This window comes from Pinus tabuliformis, chromosome 9 (assembly GCF_031772625.1).
Source record: "Pinus tabuliformis cultivar Carrire ecotype Pingquan chromosome 9, CPIR1, whole genome shotgun sequence".
NCBI classification, from domain to species: Eukaryota; Viridiplantae; Streptophyta; class Pinopsida; order Pinales; family Pinaceae; genus Pinus; species Pinus tabuliformis.
This window is the reverse complement of record NC_142307.1, coordinates 95491317-95495393: the sequence shown is the minus strand read 5'-3', so window position 1 is coordinate 95495393 and position 4077 is coordinate 95491317.

The window sequence follows — 4077 nt, the reverse complement described above, 5'->3', positions numbered from 1 at the left end:
CAGATCTAAGAGGCCAAAGCAAGACTAGTTCACTTTCGTTATGGGAAATTGTAAATGATGTAAGAAATACAAAATAACAAGTACAATTTCATTATATAACAGAGGCGGAATGATGGCAAGTAAGGTTGGTTTCAGAACAGGTACAAGACTGGTAACTGGCTGCAAAATCTATAGTGAAAATAGGCAAGAAAAAGGGAGGAAACCCCAAATGCACAAGGCAAAATTGGGCCAACGCAGGTGCTGCACAGCCAGTCTGGCTCTCAGCGCAGGTAGCCCCTTCGGGACTTGCGTTGCAAAGCAGGTATCCTGTGTACTACCTGCTTTGGAAAACAAAAGTTGCGTTTTCACAGTTTCCGGGTCACAATTTTCTCAAAAATTCACAGTTTTTGCTCAAATCAGAAGCTATCAGTCAAGCACACACTAAGGGATGACAAGGAAGATGAAAAGCTATCACTAAGAGCTTACAAGGATCCTTGTAGATCAGCTCTTCAAATCATGAACATGCTCAGAAATGAGCTAGAGTAGCTGCCCTCTACTTCGCTTTTGATATAGTCAAAAGCTTTTCGATTTGGTACTCTTTTGTTCAGGAAATGAATAGCAAAATACTACAAACAATCAAATAGATACGATCCCCAGCGGAGTCGCCAGTTTGTTGTAGGGAAAAGTATCCGACTCAGATGACCCTATCCCACTCTAAGGGTGATAGTACCTCAGCAACAACTGTAAAGAAAACTACTTAAGGTTTACTTCTTTATGAAAGCAAGAGAGAATGAAGAAATGCACTAACCGTTGCCTTGTGCTTAATGTCGAATCCAAACTCTTCTCTTTGCTGCTTGCTCCCAGCTCCTTGCTCTTTTGCTGGCCTAGCTACAATGAGATCCTGCAAAATAACAAAGAAGGAAACTACAAGAAGCGTGCAATCATAACTGATTCAAGGATTAGCATAAATCAAATATACAATTATCACAATACATCATTGAAACAAGTGCATATAGAAGAACCTCAATAGCTTTTATTAATGGAAGAAGTAAAGTTCTGAGAGTGTTACAACCATTGAAGGCCCCAATCCAGCAACACCTCCCAGCAGAAAGAATTTCTCCTCTTCACCTCCTTCAAGCAATCACCCAATAGTTCTATAGTGAAACCAACAGCATATCATTACTTTGCACAAAATTCCAGCCTCCTGAGCTCATAGGAGAGAGCTCAATATATAGATGAATTGAGAAAGGATGAGTCAGCTTGCAACTGATGTGTAGCTGCCTTGTGTCCTCTCTCTCTTCAGTTCTTGAGTCCACTTGGAGAACCTTCCTTCCACTTGGAGAAACAGAGCCTCTGACTCATCACAAGGTGAAATCCCTGATCCAAGTGTCATTTTTGGAAGATTCTAGAGCAATGACTCAGTGTGCCACTTGTCCCATCTCGCTCAGCACAGGTGGCCTTTGTTCTACCTGCTTTGCAACGCAGGTACACCATGGAGGAGTTGAGTTTCAGCGCAGAAGCCTAGTGGAGCACCTGCTTTGATTTCAGGATTGCTTGTTTTTGAGTGTTTTCAGGTGGAGAACTGATCTGAGAGCTGTTGGTTTGCTGACCTTGTTCCTCTAGGGGTAGGAACATCATGTTTAGGGACTTTGGATCCCTTGGATTATTGACAATTCATGCCTGATGCTGCAAGGCACAAAATTGTCTATAACACCATGGACCCATGTTGCTCCCAGTTTTCCCAAAAAACGTCGTTTAGGGCCTTAAAACAGTTCTGGAAGTTCAGGACCTAAAAAACTACTAAAATTAGTAAATTGTGCTACAATTAAGGAAACTAAAAAGCTAAAAGAAACAATGGTGGGGGTCCAAGTGGACTTGGTGGGTGGCCACCAATATCCACCTAGATCATTAACTATAATCTAGTTGATAGAGGGAATGTTCTATTTCAGAGGGAGTCTGGCACACTGATTCCCATTCATGATGTGTTGCATGTGTCAAGTTTGGGCATGAGCCTGATTTTTGTATTTATCCTTTAGGATAAAGGGTACTATGTACTCTCTAACGGGCTGTTACGGGCAAATTTAGTGTCTTTTCGAACGACTAACCCCTAGACCTAGTAGCAAGTCTAGAACAACAGTTAAAGTAATTCCATTGCTTTTCTTATAGCTAACAGATAAAAGAAAGAGGAGAAAAAGTACCAACCTATATCTCTTGCTCAATTCCTCTTCCCTTTGACCACTTTTTCCACTCCCTTCCATACTTAACTTTCTTGAAAGGTACTTGCACACAAGCCAAGACAGAAAACCATCAAAGCATACATATTGATCTGTTAACTAAACATATTATAGAATCGAAAGTATATACATCACATAACACATGAATGGAAAAAATCATAGAACTCTTTATTCATAGAAAGGAAGATTAAAACCCATGTAGATGCATGTCCAATTCAGTGTCATCCTCCTAGCTTCAAACCCTTCTCTTCTCATGGAAACAACAATTTGACATGATAACATTACTCTCTCTACTAATCTCATCCAAGCAGCATTTCCTTAGCTCAAGAAGTTTCAACCTTAGACCAGCCTTGAATGCCTGGTCCTTTTATAGCTGAAAAGAGGAGGTTAGGCCATTAATGGCCCTCATGAATGCTTTGCCATATTTGGGAAGTGGTTCCATGGAGGAAGGGATAATGGATTAAGGTTCATTCATCTCCTTCCTCATCCAAAAGCGAGCCCAATCCTTCTAGAAACCTCTAGAAGCATCGATTGGATGAGGAATCCACTGGATTCATTTGAAAATTCGATGGATCTCGCTCATCGCAAGTGATACAAAGGATAGGTGCTATGCATAGCACCCAGACAGCGTAGTGCCTGCCATTCATTGCAGCTAGATAGAAGGTCACCTACGATGGTCTCCTTAGGGCCATTTTTTGGATGAATGGTGTCATGAAATTTTTTGGGAAGCAAGCATGATGTAGGTTAAATTCATTAGGGAATGAAAAAAATTGAATTAGGGGTTGATGGACCTTAATAATATGGATCTGGAAGCTGGGGTTGATGTGCCCAAATTTTCCTATAACACGGGGCATAGATTTTGATCAAGAATAAGGATTAGAAATAACCCATAGATATTGGAGTCCACCGCTGGGATGCCCAGCTGATTCCTAGGCCTTTACAAAAGAATGAGGAGAGGTTGACTTTATAGTTTTTAGTTTAATATGCCTAAGGAACTAGTGATAAACAATGATCCTAGAGAAAAGGGAGAGTCATGGCATATGAGAATAGGCCATATTCATCATGGAACATTTAAATTGCTTTTAGATATAGTGGCAGGTGTTCCATAAGTGAGCATAGGGTATGATGATGTATGTAGTGGATATGTGTTGGGGAAGTTTGCAAAAGCAACTTTTCCAACGATTAACACTAGATGCAAGGGTTGTAACACCCCACCCCACATTTACCCAATTTTACAAGCTCACCGGGGTAAAAATGAGTAGAAAGATACTATGCATGACCCAACATCCAAGTTCTAGTTACAGAGTTGGGGTCTACCATCCTGAACTTACTACAACCTTCTAGGGACATGTAATCATCTAGACATCAAAACAATTCCACTAGTGACCATTCCCTTAACTAGAACAACTTTTTTCAACCACTTTACCTCCTAGTCGCACACATGCAGACCCATGCATGCGGTTAGAAAGCTCCAACCGCATGTGCACAACTCACACTCCATGTGGCTACAACCATAATTTCTAGGATCTTAGAGTGTGACTATAAAACCTGATCCATATTTTAGGACTAGTTCTAAGCCAACTACCCATAACTGCCCAAAATCCTTTAGAATCATCTTAATCACCTATAGGAGTCATAACTCACTATTCTTGACTCATTCCCTACTCAAACTTAACAAGTACATGAAATTCATTTAGACAAACACTTGCTAAACATACAATCTACATATCATGAATGCACATGTGTTCACTATATTAATAATTCCATCAGAGAACCATCCAGAAGGCTTATTTCCCTCTCTTGTTGGCTGCATCGAACACATATTAGCTCATGCATTAAAATATATAACCAAGAGCCTATCAAC